The following is a 19,169-nucleotide window of genomic DNA, read 5'->3' on the forward strand; positions in this document are numbered from 1 at the left end:
CGAGTCTCCACAAGTGACTTGAAGCGGTTCCAATCAAAGTTGGGGTCTTGAGTAGCGGTAGGACCGGTCAAAGTCCACCACCTATCGGCTTCCTTCACAAGAAAGTGAGAGGCTAACCTCACCTTGTCCTCCTCTCGGGCATCAAAGAGAGAGAAGTTCTTCTCCATATCACGAAACCACTCCGAGAGAGCAACGGGATCCACTTCACCACCATAGGTCTTAGCCTTGTTTCTTGCTAGTTGACTTGCAATCCAAGCATAACTTCCTTGACGGTTAGCTTCGGGTGCAAGGGGAGCGGGTTGAGCATTTTGTTGATTAGCAAGTACTTGAGTGAGGGCTTGCATGATAGCATTTTCCACTTGGGTTGGTCGTGCCATCTTGCACAAGAGCAAACAAGTTAGAACCTAACACAAAACATACACAAAAAGGCTACCAACTTAGGTCCTTAATTCTACCCATCTCTCATTCATTATTCAAGGTCAAGTAAGAAATTTAAGTTGGGGTACACGTGTGTGCGTCGGGAGCAATATATGCTCTGATACCAACTGTGACACCCCTCGTTGAGGTAACTAAATGTGACTAGTAAATCGTGGCGGAAACACGAGATTTTTAAAACTTTTAAGACTTCTAATGAAGTCCAATGCGAGGTATCACCAATACGATAAACAAGTCTAGATAGTTAAGTTTAAGTTTACAACACAAGTCTATTTATTGGGGAAAAGATATCCCACGAATTAACATAAGTTCAAGAGTAGGTGAGTCTATTATGTAATAACTAATAAGGTCCGAGGTAAGAACTCGCTAGCTCACACGGTCTTGCCCACTTAAGCTTCATCACCAACCTGTCATTCATAATAAATATGAAAGCCACAGTCAGTGGGGAGTAACTCAGGGTTCTCCCAGCCACAATATGTCAAAATACAAGTAATTAAGAATTTAATTAAATAAACAAGCATGAGAGTAACATACTTACGGTGACGAGAGGATCATGATTAGTATACAAAATGCAATAAGAGTAGTTACGCATAAATGAGAGAAGAATTATTAGGTCCAACTCACACACACCAACTCGACTCAAATGTGAGACAAATACAAAGAACAGACGGACAAGACGGACAACCTAGACTCCAACCTCTTGGTAGGACGACGATCATAATACGGTCCTAGTCTAAACCTGGATCCAGACTCTCGGGATGGACGACACCCGATTCGACAAACGATACCAAATCGTATCCAAGACTCGAAACATGGCACGCACTCGTATCCAAAGGTCGAGTAACCTCTAATCGGAAACATGGCACGCACTCGTATCCAAAGGTCCGAAGAAAGGCGGAAGGGTATCCTAATCCGGAAACATGGTACGCACTCGTATCCAAAGGTCCGAAAAGGCTAATAAGGTATTGTCAAGTCGTCATGCAATGTAAATCGTCACACATGGGTCAAAAGGGGATGTCCATGATTTTGCAATATCATAACATGAATAAGTCTCAAGGTAACCAATTATCGATAGGGAAAAAGATACATGCATAAATTAATCATTATTAGAAGTCACAAGTGAAATGGAGCAAACAGGGGCTCCCAAATGGGGTGGTGTCTGCTTGCCAAGACCACCGGGCCGGGACAACAAGCCAAAATCAGAAATTTAATAAAACTTACAGTGCACTCCCAGCCGGTCAGTAGACCGGCCGCCGGTCACCCGGCTGGGACTACAGCCAAATTTCAAAACTCTCATAAAACCTTTAGTGCACTCCCAGTGGTCACCCATTGCCGTCCACCCTACTGAATACACCAAATTTCCAAAAACACATAAAACCTTCATGTACTCCCACCAGTAGGTCACCCCTGCCGTCCACCCTACTGGGAATACGCCCAAAACTCAAAATCACCTAAAATCTTCATGTACTCCCAGTGGTCAAGAGACCGGCCGCGATCACCCTACTGGGACTACTGAGACATACTAAAATTTGTCCAAAACTTACAGAAACTCCCAGCCCGGTCGATGAGAGACGGCCGCCACCCTACGGCTGGGACTACAGCCTTTCTAAAATATGCTCAAAATTTACAGGGATCTCCCAGCCGGTCAAGGAGACCGCCGCCGGCCACCCCTACTGGGACTACAAACACACGGGTTCAATGCAAAACACTTCCAAACCATTTGAAACCAACAAAAATCGTTTCCCATCAATTGTTTACGTATCCTAGCATGATTCTAACTCGGAAAAACAACATATTTGAGCATGTGAATGGGTAATTTCGGATTCAAGAGATGTAGCATGAGATTTTCATCCAAACATGTGAGAATTGCAAACAAGCATGATATTCAACATCCAAATTAGCACCAATCATGAAAGATACAACTTTTAACATTCATATGAGATTATAACTACATAAAACCACACAATTCTAACATAAAAGTCGAGTAACCCATCACCGTTACCTTTTTGCACTTCAATCTTCTAAAGACTCGTCAATGATGTAGCTATCCTCCTCCGGGTTGTCCAAGTTCTCCCCTAAACACAAAAATAGAGATATTAAGTCAAGAATTCACATCCTTGAAAGATGATAATTTCGAAATAGAGAGAAAGATGACAACTTTCTTACTTAGAAAGAAAGGAAATGAGAAAAGGAAGAGAATGGCGCGAAAAGGAACGAGATTGGTGAAGAATTGAGTGAGATATGGTGGTCTTAGGGTTAGTAAGGGAAGGTTCAACAATGGTGGGGTGGTTGTTGGGAAATTTCAGAAATTACAAGTGAGGGAGATGAAGTTGTGAGGGTTTAGTTGAGGTTTTGTGTAGAGAAAAGAGGGGAAAAAGGCCCATGAGTCAAGTTAAGCCCAATAACTCAAAATGAGTCGGTATCCACTAGAATTTTCGTCCCAAGTCTACTATAACTCGAGTCGGAGAATAATATTATTAAAATCTACACTATTATTACCGTTACACGGCTACGGCTATATTTTATGAAAATAAGCTTTAAATAATAATTATTTAATAAAAATCGCTTAAAAGTTTATTTAAAAATATAAGGAAAGTGCGGGGTGTTACAACTTATGCATATCCAATTCTACCATCCAACATGTGCATTCTATTTAGTAAACATCACATTCGGCAAATCAACTACCACTTATTACTCATATTTTACTCTATTACTTGACATATCACACACAATCCGGCGATCACAAGTTATAACCCACATTCACAACGGTATTCTTCATCATTCTTCTGTTAAATTCCACAGCACTACATAACAAATTCATATCATCCAAAAAACATATAGTAACTGGTAATTCATTCCCAACATTCACATCACCATATATCCTCATGTATACTTCCCACATACCCCACCCTTCATCAACATATATATACACACATACTCAACAAACAATCACACATTCCTACTCTACCACTTGTACACACAAGACATCATCTCAGACTCAGATATACCTATATCCACTTCGTACACTACACACACATACACACACAATTCCCGACTCGATATTCCCATTCGGAGTGACTGGCTTAAGCAGATTGGGGCCAGCCTTTTGGAATAAAGGCGCCTTCCCACCCAAAATCAAGCAACTGTCGGGGCTCCCAATACACATACACCAGGTTCATTTTATTAGACTCACTATGTTCATTAGGTTCATTGGTTACAGGTTCCAAAATCATCGCTCTGATACCACTTTGTAACACCCCCATCTACCAAGGAGCCGTAACAAGACCTTCCCCAGCAAATAAGGGCATTACCATCTCAGTTGTCCGAGGAATAGTAAATATCAAACGTCAATAAAAGAACAATTACATTTATTATAAGTTTAACTCAACAAAGAAAGATACAACTGGTGACAACTATCAACTACGTGATACTATCCATGCCATGACTCGTGATAGACTCGCCCCTCCAGAGCACGCTGCTGAGCTCCATCTATCATAACCTGCTAAGACCGACTACTCACCACAATGGATCATGGCAGACACAACACAAGAAGAAAACACCACACAAGGTCAGTAACTGAAGAACATCACAAAACACTAGTTATAGCATACACACATCCCATCACCACTTCCAATCACCCATCACTCCCCTGACTACCTGAAGGCCAAGTCCTGCCAGATTACGGCCGCAACCAGTAATCCACACCGCTAGTAGGGGACCGCAGCCGTTCCCACCTAAGCCCCGCTCATCTTTACCGAGCGCAAACTCATATTCCTTAATGTGCACATCCTCTCTTGTGGTGGGTTCCACAAAGGGGGAATCAAGGGTGTAAAGCCACCCCCGCAAGTGACTCCACTCAGCCGAGGACGCACCTTGTGAACCACAAACAAACAACCATAACCAATTACAATGCCAACAACAATACCAAATCCAATTAGACAACATAATCGACATACTAAACAATCAACAGTACTTAGTAGGAAAACCTACCTTTAGCAATCCGCAACAACACCGCATATGACCGTATGACGATAAACAACCACCATTACCACCTATTACAAACAGCATGACAAACCCTATTACTACCTCACAACCATAAACAACACTAAGGAAATTGATGATGATGATGATGATGATGATGATGATGATGATGATAATGATGATAATGGTGACTTACCTATACTCAGCGTTCCGATGACAAGACCGCTACCCGACTCATTCTTCCCATCCCCATGGTGTCTTAACTCACAAAGATCTCCAAAGGATGAAGATATGTGAAGGAGAGAGATGTGTCGCCAATTAGGTTTAGGAGAAATGAAATGAAACTGATTTTGGTTTCACGGCTTCACGTTTATATCTTACCGCTGAACTCCACTTACTCGATTGAGTATGGGACTTACTCGATCGAGTGGCCTCTACTCGATCGAGTCACGGAGCTACTCGATCGGGTAGCCCTTGCTAGATCGAGCCTCCTAAACCCCAAAGGTTACTATGACGTAAGATCGAACCAATAAGGCTTTCCAAATGTCTAGACATGCGTCTAATGTCAGTCAACGACGGTCAACGGGGCGGGTATTACAGAGGGAGCCGCCCGGATTTGCGGAGGAGCCGCCCGGATCCTCCCTTGTACTGTTGATCCCTGCCGTGGAATCCGCCCGGGTCCTCCAGGAGCTCGCCCGGATTGGCAGAATCCGCCCGGGTCCTCTGTCAGCCTGCCCGGATTGGGCTGTTTTGGCCTTCTTCTTCTTCTTCTTCTTTTGCTGCCCTAGGATCCGTGGGGATCCTTCTAGGTAGAGGGGGGCTTGGTTTAATTTACCGTTAAGACTTGATAAGAGTCTTTGTTTTCCGTCTCCTCTTCATGCTTGGTCATTAGTACCGTCAATTAGGCTCCTAAATGCTCCATTTGTGCATGATTTCCGCCCATTTTGCTTCCTTTCCTACAAAAGAGCTAAAATCCAGTAGAAAAGCAAATAGGAAGCGAAAGATGCCGAAATGACTCTAATAAGTGCAAGAAAGCATGTGAAACGAGGTCTAATTAGGGGTTAAAAGTGTTCTTTTTATGACCACATCATCAACACGAACACGACACGAGATTTAAGTGGGTCGGGTTTAGGTTGGAGGGTTTACGACCCGTTTACATGTGACACGACCTAGTCTGTTTGCCAAGTCTAAGTGGCATGGTCCACAATAAGCGAAAGCCAAGACTAGTATATATAGCGTATAATAATATATATAAAATCTAATTAAAATGGAACCTAAAATAATATGACATGGCAAATTTTAACGTGACGTGTCATATTTTTAATATGCCATGGCGAATTAATGTGACATGGATTATCAATTTATTATTACATGGTATTAATTTAATTCATTTATCTATAAATTAATTTAATTAACTTATCTATAATATTAAAGGATATTATCATTATTCATAAATTAATTTTGTATATTAAATATATTGTTTTCTAAAATTTATGTAACCCTAATAAATTTACATCAAAATTTCATAATTTATAATTAATATTGACACTTTAATTGGAATTTTTGTAATAAAACATGTTAATAAATTTCATAATTTATAATTAAAATTGAAATTTTAATTGAAATTTTTGTAATAAAACATGTTACTAAATTAATTAAAGCTCTTCATATTACTTAACACCCACCATTTTTATTAACATCTTTTCCTATTTAATTCATTTTTTTTAATTAAACATGGTAATAAATTCATTAAAACTCTTCATAATACTTAACATCAACCAAATTAATTAAAAGTTTTCCTATTTAATTAATTTTTGTAATATAATATGTTAATAAATTAATTAAAACTCTTTATATTACTGAACACCCATAATTTTCATGAACATTTTTTCCTATTTAATCCACCTATTTAGTGTCTCGACAATCAATTATTTAATTTAATAATACCATAAAATAAATTAAAATTAAAATATGGGAATTTATGGTTGTATAATGTCTATAGAACTTATAACTAGTTTTTGTACCCGTGAAATTCACGGGTGTGATTAAGATTAATTGTTTAAGTTTACGCATAATTGTAATCTCATTAGTATGAAACATGTTGATTGATGTGTCCATTTCATATAGGATTTTACCCTTCATTTTACCTCGGTTTTTATTGAATATTGCACTTTTGTTAGTGTTTTAATGAGCTAATCTTGTGTTCTAGGTGTGTTGCTTGTATTTGTTGCATTTTGTAGGATTATGAGCTTTCGGTAGCTTATTCCCGTCATTTTAGCAAACACCGAAGTTCACAAAGCTAAGTGGAAGGAAGTGTGATGACAAGTAGAAGATTGGAGCCCCAAACAAGAGAAATGAAAGACAAGCCCAATGAGAAGTCCAAATTCATTTGGAAAATATCGAGCTTACGATGCTCTTTGGATGCTCTTAAGTTGTGATATTATGCATTTACCCGGGTGCATTAAAGGACATTAATCGCATACTTTGGATCCCATTTGGCATTTAATCAAGAATTGAAGAGGAAATAGCGGGATTCACTCGTCCCGATCGGGTTTCCTCCATCTTGGCCGTTTATGTTTCACAACCTACTCCAATATAAAGGATGTTGCATTCCGTCATTTGGACACAATTTCCCATTACATTCTAGTTCACAAAATCCTCTTAATTTCAGATTAGTTTTAGTCATTAGGTTAGTTTAGATTAGTTTAGTTTTTATGTTGTTTACATTTCCTTTAAACATTTCAAGTTATAATTCAATTTCCATTACAAGTTATTTACATTTCATTCCTTGTTCATCATTTGCAAGTTCTTCCATTATCAAGGTAGATTCATTTCTTGCATTACTTTTATTATTCATTTGTCATTACATAATTTACATTATGCCCGAGTAATTTCCTTAGTCTAGGGATTAAGGAAGCCATGCTAAATAACTAATCACAATTGTTGAAATGAGATGTCATGATATCAAATAATAGTTTCTACAACATGTTTGCATTGTATTGTTTAATCTTTGGTTATTGGCCGTAATCATAGATTAAGTTTGTTAATTCATTCTATAAGTCGAGAGGCACGGAATTGAATTAGACTAAACATGCTATAGTAGAACGACCTAGCCATATCGAGAGATCGTTAGGACCCGGTCTATGGTCGACGCTAATATCGAGATATGGGTGTCTAAAGGCCTAAACAATTTATCTTTATCAATGCATTTCTAAATTAACATGACTAATTAGTAATTTGCATGTGTGACCCGATTTCCCTAAACGCCTTCTTTATTATTGTTTTCATTTTATTTGCATAACCAACCAACAACCGCTAAACCGACCTCGATAGAATTCACCCCATAACAACTAATTAGCAACTCCTGTCTCCTTGTGTTCGACCCCTATAACTACATTTATTTGTGTCTAGGGAAATTTATCTTTGATTAGGTACACGACTAAGCCTATCAAATTTTGGCGCCGTTGCCTGGGAGACGGTTTTGTTTGTTATTAGTTGTTGAATTTTATCTTGTTTTATTTTGTCCCAGGGAACACTTGTTCCTTGGGATCTTTCTCACGGTTTTCTTGTAGTTTTAGTGTCTTTTTCAGGTATTAACATTATCTCAAGGGGATCCTCATATCCGTCCAGTGGCTGTATTTCCTTTCCTGCAACAACAAAACCAACCCTTTCATAACTATTTATCCCAATTTGACGAATACGTTAGTCGTATTTCTTCTTTTGGATTCATTTACAATGAATATGAATTGGGCCAGGTTGTGCTTGAAGGAATAGATTCCGAGTACCGTGATTTAGCTCTTTACATGAGTTGTGGGAGTCTTTACTACAAGAGTGCGGAGGAGCTTTGGGTTTTCCTAAGGTTCATGGCCGACCAATGTCGGGAAGTAGCTCGCCAAGAAGATTTAAAGCGTGCCGAAGAGGAGCTCGGAATGCTTCTTCAAGCTCATTGGAGCAACAACCGTCTGAGGCCCGTACCTTAAAAATGCTCGAAGACATGCTCACAAAAATGCGAGAAGGAAATGAGCGATTTATCGAAGCTTCTACTCTTCCACCTTCCCAATGTGAGTCTTTTGCACCTAATAATTTAGAATTATTGGAAGACGATGATGATGGTCATAATTTTTCTTTTGAAATTCCCCTTAACATCACTCCAATTGACCCCTTAGAGACTCATGTTAATGACATTGACCTTTTAGTAGATGACACCCATGACGTGGATGTTGTTGGGCCCAATTTTAATGACACGGATGGGGTTTCACTCGAGCCTTTGGAAACCTTTGAGAATCCTTTCACGGGGGACGTAGTTGACCCAATTGTGGTTGATGCGAGACTTCGTGATGAGCCCATCGAGGATAAGTGGGAGGAACCGACTATTTCCAATGAGACCCACCTCCTTGATTCTTCATGCCACCAATTTGAGACCATATATGATGATAATTTATGCACTAATGATTTATTTTATGGTCTTAAGCATGACGCTCCATCCCTTGCTGACGAGTGGAGTAATACAGTGGTTGTTTTTGAAGCCTCTCCTACGCATTTTGTTAAGATTTTTCATCCTTATCCTTTGATCTTTTTTGCGTTAATCTTATAAATTGCAAATATATGCTTTTGTGATACCCATGCACAGGTATATGATCGGCTTCTAAGGGCTTTGACTTATTTTTTAAGAATGACGAAGGCCGCAACGTTAGAAAAATAGGAGTCTAGCAAGACTTAAAATTTGCGCTTCTCAGAAAGCAACCCGTGTTTTTATTTTTGCTTTTATTTTTTAATTTTTGCAAATTTCCTGTTTTCATAGAATTAACAATAATTTCTAGACTAGTTGGTATTTTTGAGTTGTGTTTTATAGTAAATTGGAGATGAGAAGAGGGACATATGAAGAATGTCACGGTTCCCCATGCTATAACCCCGTTTGGGGACGTAACTTTCAAACACGGGACGCTAAATTATCACGGAGTAAGAGCAAAGTCAAAATTCAGATAACCAGTCAACCCCGATCGGGGTGGGGTGTCCCCGATTGGGGTCATGAGCTTTCATCTTCTTTGCCTAGTCCCTCGCATCCTCATATCCTCCCGACGGTATGCACTCTCCTTCTTCTCTGTTTCTCCATTTTTCTCACTAAAAATCACACTGAAATCCTCCTGTTGTTAGATGAATCCCTCATTTATGCTAGCTTGGGGGAGGCTAGCTAGTTTAGTGCGTTTGTTTTCATTTGCATTCTCATATTTCTTCCCTTTCCCCATTGAATATAACCCCTTGTCTTATGTGCTTTGAACCGTTTTCGCGGTTAGCTTGGATGATTTACATGTAGGCACATTGAGGACAATGTTGTGTTTAGCTTGGGGGAGAGATTGTATTTGCATCTTAGTTAGTTTGCATTTTCAATTCAATAAAAATCTGAAATTTGAAAAAATTTGTGCTAGTTTTTGCTTCTTATGCTTTGCTTTCCTACCTTTTGTCATGGTTTTATACTATCCCTATGCATTTCTCAATTATAGCTTAATAGCTAATGATTTATTCTTATTTGATGGATAATTGCTATATGGGGATGTCTTGACATAGTAGGTGGATGATGAAAATTGAACCATTAGGCTTGATCTTGACTTTTGGCAAGCCACAATATGGTAAGGTAGAGCCTCCTAGGCCGGTGCATTCCATTTCCAGTCTCACTTAGGTGAGTGTCGGTCTCCTTATGGTGTGTTTTATCAATAACGCACAAATATGGTCTTGATTTAATCTCTTTATAAGCATTACATTCATTCGTTGTTAGCATTTTGGAGCCATTCACATGATTATAATTGCCTTTTTTAACCCCTTCACAAAATTTATCCTTAGCTACATATAAAAATTGTCTACCTTGTTGAGCTCGTGGCTTTGATTAGTTGTGTTTGGATGCTCAATTGTGATTTGTTCTATCTTTAAGTATCATTGTGAGCTTGGTCTTAATGCTCTTGGAGAAAAGAAGTGAAAAAGAGAAAGACTTGAAAAAAGAAAAGAAAAATGAAAGTGGTGATGGAAAAAATTGATGAAAATGAATTGAAAAGAAAGAAAAGAAAAGATGAGAAAGAAAGAAACAAAAACATGAAATGAGAAAAAAGAGAAGCATGGTTTGTATTATGAAAAGAAGAAGAATTTGATGTAAGAAGCTCTCATGTTTTATTCATATATTTTGGAGAGTAATTCTTATGATTTGTATCGAAATTTTTGGGAGTAGTTTCGGGATTGAGCATCCTTACATATGGTTGTTGCTAGCTTGACTTAGCTTCACATACCATAAATCATTTGTTCCCCTTTCTTACCCATTACTTATTTGTCTTCTTCATACCCTTGGCTTCCTTTACATGCTTGCATTTGAATATTTTTGGCTTGTTGTTTTGAAATGACTACCATATTAGATTGCGGGCACACTTTCATGAGTCGAGGATAGGTAAGTGCTACTTGTTGGAGCTAGTGTCCTCCACAATTAGTGTGATAACGTGTATAAATCTCTTATAGGTTCACAGGGTATACTTAGTATTTTATTAGTTGATTAACGTTTACTAATAACGGTTGGCTTGCTAGAGGTTTGACGTTATTATCATACTGATGGCGGTGATCAACTGGTCCCTAAAAGTCACACCTAAAGGATGTGTTTGAGAGATGTGATTATATGAAAATATAATCACATTGATGCCTTATATATGACTAAAGGTTAGTCCATGTATTTGACTAAAAGGTTAGTCAATGTGATGATGAGTCGATTATTTAATACAATTAAATAATATCAGCTGAGACGAATTAATTGTTAATTCGTAAATTGAATATAAAATGTTATATTTAATTAATGTATATAATGTTAGCTTAAACGAATTAAGATGTTAATTCGTAATTAAACATAAACGGTTATATTTAATTAGCAAATTATAAATATGCGATATTTATAGTTAATGTATATATTATACGAAATTGTCATAATAAATGATGACAGACCGGTATTAATAAATCGACTACAAACTGTTGTGTGTGGACTTATTAATACGTGACGACATAAATAACAATTGATAATGATACACATTTTATACAATATAATAACAACCTAAAATAAGAAGATTTTCTCCTTATTTGTTTGGTTGTTACACGTTTAAAGGGGAGAAAAATAAGAAAAAGATCTTCCCCTCTTTTCTCCTTTTGGACGGTTAAATAGGAGAGAGGGTAGGATCATTTTCTCTTTTGATTTTTCCTATACTCTCATCACAAAACCCTACAAATTATTAGGAATTAGGGTTCTCTTTCTAGCAAGAAAAAGGCATTTCTCGGAGCATTTTGGGTGCAACGATTAGGAGAATATCGATCTCGATATTTATTCTTAGGCCAAATTGCTAGGACCGGAGGTTAATTCTAATCTCTATTCTTTTGTTTATGCATTTCGTTTATGACTCGTAATTTCATATTTCATAATTTCGTTATAATCCGAATTTTCTTAATGAAATATACCGATATTTCTAACAAGTGGTATCAGAGCATAGGCCACGAAATTATTTTATATGATTTTCATAAATGGATTAGAAAAAAAATTAAAAATATTTTCGGCCGTATCAATTTTTTTTTGCCGAGATGTTTTTGTTTTTGTTTTTGATGCCTTGTTTCCATTTTGATTTATTGATATTGTTGTTTTAATATGTTAAGATGATAATATGATAAATTTGTAGATGTTTTGATTTAATAAGAATTAAATTGAAATGTAAATGGAAATTGTTTTGATAAATGATGTTCATTTGTTTTTGCTATAAAGTTTTGGCATACATGGTGTTAAATTGTTGTTTAAGAATCATGATTCATTAATTTAATAATGTACAAATTAATTGTGATGAATCAAATATTCAGATAATCGATTTAATCATAATTTAGATATTCATTTTAAGAGGTTAAATTGAATCATCTAGTTTGGATCTATGTTTAAATTAAACGTTGATGATTATGCCAATCTTGTTATAGTAGCAACATTAAACAAATTTGTTCACATAAAAGGGGTTGTTTTCGAGAAAAAAAAACTGTTTTTCGAAATTTTAGGGCAGAATGCCGAGAGCAATAAAAAAAAATCGTTTTTTTTTTTTGTGTTTTGGCCAATAATTATTATACATTATATCTATAATGTATGATTGTTTGTTGTGAAAAAGTTCACAAATTTTAGATACCCAATTATTTTAAAGTGGTTTAAAATGATGTTAGATTAATTCATATTACAAGTTAATGTGTATTAAGATTGAAATTATTGTGAGTAATTGAGGAATTGCCACATAATTTTGATCATTTTAAAATAGGTTTTCTAAAATTTATGTGGTTTTCTAAAATTTATGTAACCCTAATAAATTTACATCAAAATTTCATAATTTATAATTAATATTGACACTTTAATTGGAATTTTTGTAATAAAACATGTTAATAAATTTCATAATTTATAATTAAAATTGAAATTTTAATTGAAATTTTTGTAATAAAACATGTTACTAAATTAATTAAAGCTCTTCATATTACTTAACACCCACCATTTTTATTAACATCTTTTCCTATTTAATTCATTTTTTTTAATTAAACATGGTAATAAATTCATTAAAACTCTTCATAATACTTAACATCAACCAAATTAATTAAAAGTTTTCCTATTTAATTAATTTTTGTAATATAATATGTTAATAAATTAATTAAAACTCTTTATATTACTGAACACCCATAATTTTCATGAACATTTTTTCCTATTTAATCCACCTATTTAGTGTCTCGACAATCAATTATTTAATTTAATAATACCATAAAATAAATTAAAATTAAAATATGGGAATTTATGGTTGTATAATGTCTATAGAACTTATAACTAGTTTTTGTACCCGTGAAATTCACGGGTGTGATTAAGATTAATTGTTTAAGTTTACGCATAATTGTAATCTCATTAGTATGAAACATGTTGATTGATGTGTCCATTTCATATAGGATTTTACCCTTCATTTTACCTCGGTTTTTATTGAATATTGCACTTTTGTTAGTGTTTTAATGAGCTAATCTTGTGTTCTAGGTGTGTTGCTTGTATTTGTTGCATTTTGTAGGATTATGAGCTTTCGGTAGCTTATTCCCGTCATTTTAGCAAACACCGAAGTTCACAAAGCTAAGTGGAAGGAAGTGTGATGACAAGTAGAAGATTGGAGCCCCAAACAAGAGAAATGAAAGACAAGCCCAATGAGAAGTCCAAATTCATTTGGAAAATATCGAGCTTACGATGCTCTTTGGATGCTCTTAAGTTGTGATATTATGCATTTACCCGGGTGCATTAAAGGACATTAATCGCATACTTTGGATCCCATTTGGCATTTAATCAAGAATTGAAGAGGAAATAGCGGGATTCACTCGTCCCCGATCGGGGTTTCCTCCATCTTGGCCGTTTATGTTTCACAACCTACTCCAATATAAAGGATGTTGCATTCCGTCATTTGGACACAATTTCCCATTACATTCTAGTTCACAAAATCCTCTTAATTTCAGATTAGTTTTAGTCATTAGGTTAGTTTAGATTAGTTTAGTTTTTATGTTGTTTACATTTCCTTTAAACATTTCAAGTTATAATTCAATTTCCATTACAAGTTATTTACATTTCATTCCTTGTTCATCATTTGCAAGTTCTTCCATTATCAAGGTAGATTCATTTCTTGCATTACTTTTATTATTCATTTGTCATTACATAATTTACATTATGCCCGAGTAATTTCCTTAGTCTAGGGATTAAGGAAGCCATGCTAAATAACTAATCACAATTGTTGAAATGAGATGTCATGATATCAAATAATAGTTTCTACAACATGTTTGCATTGTATTGTTTAATCTTTGGTTATTGGCCGTAATCATAGATTAAGTTTGTTAATTCATTCTATAAGTCGAGAGGCACGGAATTGAATTAGACTAAACATGCTATAGTAGAACGACCTAGCCATATCGAGAGATCGTTAGGACCCGGTCTATGGTCGACGCTAATATCGAGATATGGGTGTCTAAAGGCCTAAACAATTTATCTTTATCAATGCATTTCTAAATTAACATGACTAATTAGTAATTTGCATGTGTGACCCGATTTCCCTAAACGCCTTCTTTATTATTGTTTTCATTTTATTTGCATAACCAACCAACAACCGCTAAACCGACCTCGATAGAATTCACCCCATAACAACTAATTAGCAACTCCTGTCTCCTTGTGTTCGACCCCTATAACTACATTTATTTGTGTCTAGGGAAATTTATCTTTGATTAGGTACACGACTAAGCCTATCAAATTTTGGCGCCGTTGCCTGGGAGACGGTTTTGTTTGTTATTAGTTGTTGAATTTTATCTTGTTTTATTTTGTCCCAGGGAACACTTGTTCCTTGGGATCTTTCTCACGGTTTTCTTGTAGTTTTAGTGTCTTTTTCAGGTATTAACATTATCTCAAGGGGATCCTCATATCCGTCCAGTGGCTGTATTTCCTTTCCTGCAACAACAAAACCAACCCTTTCATAACTATTTATCCCAATTTGACGAATACGTTAGTCGTATTTCTTCTTTTGGATTCATTTACAATGAATATGAATTGGGCCAGGTTGTGCTTGAAGGAATAGATTCCGAGTACCGTGATTTAGCTCTTTACATGAGTTGTGGGAGTCTTTACTACAAGAGTGCGGAGGAGCTTTGGGTTTTCCTAAGGTTCATGGCCGACCAATGTCGGGAAGTAGCTCGCCAAGAAGATTTAAAGCGTGCTTGAAGAGGAGCTCGGAATGCTTCTTCAAGCTCATTGGAGCAACAACCGTCTGAGGCCCGTACCTTAAAAATGCTCGAAGACATGCTCACAAAAATGCGAGAAGGAAATGAGCGATTTATCGAAGCTTCTACTCTTCCACCTTCCCAATGTGAGTCTTTTGCACCTAATAATTTAGAATTATTGGAAGACGATGATGATGGTCATAATTTTTCTTTTGAAATTCCCCTTAACATCACTCCAATTGACCCCTTAGAGACTCATGTTAATGACATTGACCTTTTAGTAGATGACACCCATGACGTGGATGTTGTTGGGCCCAATTTTAATGACACGGATGGGGTTTCACTCGAGCCTTTGGAAACCTTTGAGAATCCTTTCACGGGGGACGTAGTTGACCCAATTGTGGTTGATGCGAGACTTCGTGATGAGCCCATCGAGGATAAGTGGGAGGAACCGACTATTTCCAATGAGACCCACCTCCTTGATTCTTCATGCCACCAATTTGAGACCATATATGATGATAATTTATGCACTAATGATTTATTTTATGGTCTTAAGCATGACGCTCCATCCCTTGCCGACGAGTGGAGTAATACAAAGGGTTGTTTTTGAAGCCTCTCCTACGCATTTTGTTAAGATTTTTCATCCTTATCCTTTGATCTTTTTTGCGTTAATCTTATAAATTGCAAATATATGCTTTTGTGATACCCATGCACAGGTATATGATCGGCTTCTAAGGGCTTTGACTTATTTTTTAAGAATGACGAAGGCCGCAACGTTAGAAAAATAGAGTCTAGCAAGACTTAAAATTTGCGCTTCTCAGAAAGCAACCCGTGTTTTTATTTTTGCTTTTATTTTTTAATTTTTGCAAATTTCCTGTTTTCATAGAATTAACAATAATTTCTAGACTAGTTGGTATTTTTGAGTTGTGTTTTATAGTAAATTGGAGATGAGAAGAGGGACATATGAAGAATGTCACGGTTCCCCATGCTATAACCCCGTTTGGGGACGTAACTTTCAAACACGGGACGCTAAATTATCACGGAGTAAGAGCAAAGTCAAAATTCAGATAACCAGTCAACCCCGATCGGGGTGGGGTGTCCCCGATTGGGGTCATGAGCTTTCATCTTCTTTGCCTAGTCCCTCGCATCCTCATATCCTCCCGACGGTATGCACTCTCCTTCTTCTCTGTTTCTCCATTTTTCTCACTAAAAATCACACTGAAATCCTCCTGTTGTTAGATGAATCCCTCATTTATGCTAGCTTGGGGGAGGCTAGCTAGTTTAGTGCGTTTGTTTTCATTTGCATTCTCATATTTCTTCCCTTTCCCCATTGAATATAACCCCTTGTCTTATGTGCTTTGAACCGTTTTCGCGGTTAGCTTGGATGATTTACATGTAGGCACATTGAGGACAATGTTGTGTTTAGCTTGGGGGAGAGATTGTATTTGCATCTTAGTTAGTTTGCATTTTCAATTCAATAAAAATCTGAAATTTGAAAAAATTTGTGCTAGTTTTTGCTTCTTATGCTTTGCTTTCCTACCTTTTGTCATGGTTTTATACTATCCCTATGCATTTCTCAATTATAGCTTAATAGCTAATGATTTATTCTTATTTGATGGATAATTGCTATATGGGGATGTCTTGACATAGTAGGTGGATGATGAAAATTGAACCATTAGGCTTGATCTTGACTTTTGGCAAGCCACAATATGGTAAGGTAGAGCCTCCTAGGCCGGTGCATTCCATTTCCAGTCTCACTTAGGTGAGTGTCGGTCTCCTTATGGTGTGTTTTATCAATAACGCACAAATATGGTCTTGATTTAATCTCTTTATAAGCATTACATTCATTCGTTGTTAGCATTTTGGAGCCATTCACATGATTATAATTGCCTTTTTTAACCCCTTCACAAAATTTATCCTTAGCTACATATAAAAATTGTCTACCTTGTTGAGCTCGTGGCTTTGATTAGTTGTGTTTGGATGCTCAATTGTGATTTGTTCTATCTTTAAGTATCATTGTGAGCTTGGTCTTAATGCTCTTGGAGAAAAGAAGTGAAAAAGAGAAAGACTTGAAAAAAGAAAAGAAAAATGAAAGTGGTGATGGAAAAAATTGATGAAAATGAATTGAAAAGAAAGAAAAGAAAAGATGAGAAAGAAAGAAACAAAAACATGAAATGAGAAAAAAGAGAAGCATGGTTTGTATTATGAAAAGAAGAAGAATTTGATGTAAGAAGCTCTCATGTTTTATTCATATATTTTGGAGAGTAATTCTTATGATTTGTATCGAAATTTTTGGGAGTAGTTTCGGGATTGAGCATCCTTACATATGGTTGTTGCTAGCTTGACTTAGCTTCACATACCATAAATCATTTGTTCCCCTTTCTTACCCATTACTTATTTGTCTTCTTCATACCCTTGGCTTCCTTTACATGCTTGCATTTGAATATTTTTGGCTTGTTGTTTTGAAATGACTACCATATTAGATTGCGGGCACACTTTCATGAGTCGAGGATAGGTAAGTGCTACTTGTTGGAGCTAGTGTCCTCCACAGTTAGTGTGATAACGTGTATAAATCTCTTATAGGTTCACAGGGTATACTTAGTATTTTATTAGTTGATTAACGTTTACTAATAACGGTTGGCTTGCTAGAGGTTTGACGTTATTATCATACTGATGGCGGTGATCAACTGGTCCCTAAAAGTCACACCTAAAGGATGTGTTTGAGAGATGTGATTATATGAAAATATAATCACATTGATGCCTTATATGACTAAAAGGTTAGTCCATGTATTTGACTAAAAGGTTAGTCAATGTGATGATGAGTCGATTATTTAATACAATTAAATAATATCAGCTGAGACGAATTAATTGTTAATTCGTAAATTGAATATAAAATGTTATATTTAATTAATGTATATAATGTTAGCTTAAACGAATTAAGATGTTAATTCGTAATTAAACATAAACGGTTATATTTAATTAGCAAATTATAAATATGCGATATTTATAGTTAATGTATATATTATACGAAATTGTCATAATAAATGATGATGCACCGGTATTAATAAATCGACTACAAACTGTTGTGTGTGGACTTATTAATACGTGACGACATAAATAACAATTGATAATGATACACATTTTATACAATATAATAACAACCTAAAATAAGAAGATTTTCTCCTTATTTGTTTGGTTGTTACACGTTTAAAGGGGAGAAAAATAAGAAAAAGATCTTCCCCTCTTTTCTCCTTTTGGACGGTTAAATAGGAGAGAGGGTAGGATCATTTTCTCTTTTGATTTTTCCTATACTCTCATCACAAAACCCTACAAATTATTAGGAATTAGGGTTCTCTTTCTAGCAAGAAAAAGGCATTTCTCGGAGCATTTTGGGTGCAACGATTAGGAGAATATCGATCTCGATATTTATTCTTAGGCCAAATTGCTAGGACCGGAGGTTAATTCTAATCTCTATTCTTTTGTTTATGCATTTCGTTTATGACTCGTAATTTCATATTTCATAATTTCGTTATAATCCGAATTTTCTTAATGAAATATACCGATATTTCTAACAAGTGGTATCAGAGCATAGGCCACGAAATTATTTTATATGATTTTCATAAATGGATTAGAAAAAAAATTAAAAATATTTTCGGCAGTATCAATTTTTTTTTGCCGAGATGTTTTTGTTTTTGTTTTTGATGCCTTGTTTCCATTTTGATTTATTGATATTGTTGTTTTAATATGTTAAGATGATAATATGATAAATTTGTAGATGTTTTGATTTAATAAGAATTAAATTGAAATGTAAATGGAAATTGTTTTGATAAATGATGTTCATTTGTTTTTGCTATAAAGTTTTGGCATACATGGTGTTAAATTGTTGTTTAAGAATCATGATTCATTAATTTAATAATGTACAAATTAATTGTGATGAATCAAATATTCAGATAATCGATTTAATCATAATTTAGATATTCATTTTAAGAGGT

At 35.7% G+C, this 19,169-nt stretch overlaps 1 long non-coding RNA gene across 1 annotated transcript; it reads right to left on the minus strand.

Moving 5' to 3' along the window:
- Positions 1 to 679: 679 nt before the first annotated feature.
- On the minus strand, positions 680 to 2,556 carry LOC141598318 (uncharacterized). The gene is made up of 2 exons (XR_012523418.1): positions 2,438 to 2,556; positions 680 to 842 (listed from the first exon to the last, which is right to left on the minus strand). It is a non-coding gene; the product is annotated as an uncharacterized LOC141598318 (long non-coding RNA).
- Between the last annotated feature and the right edge of the window lie 16,613 nt (positions 2,557 to 19,169).

Source organism: Silene latifolia, chromosome 9 (assembly GCF_048544455.1).
Source record: "Silene latifolia isolate original U9 population chromosome 9, ASM4854445v1, whole genome shotgun sequence".
Taxonomy (NCBI): Eukaryota; Viridiplantae; Streptophyta; class Magnoliopsida; order Caryophyllales; family Caryophyllaceae; genus Silene; species Silene latifolia.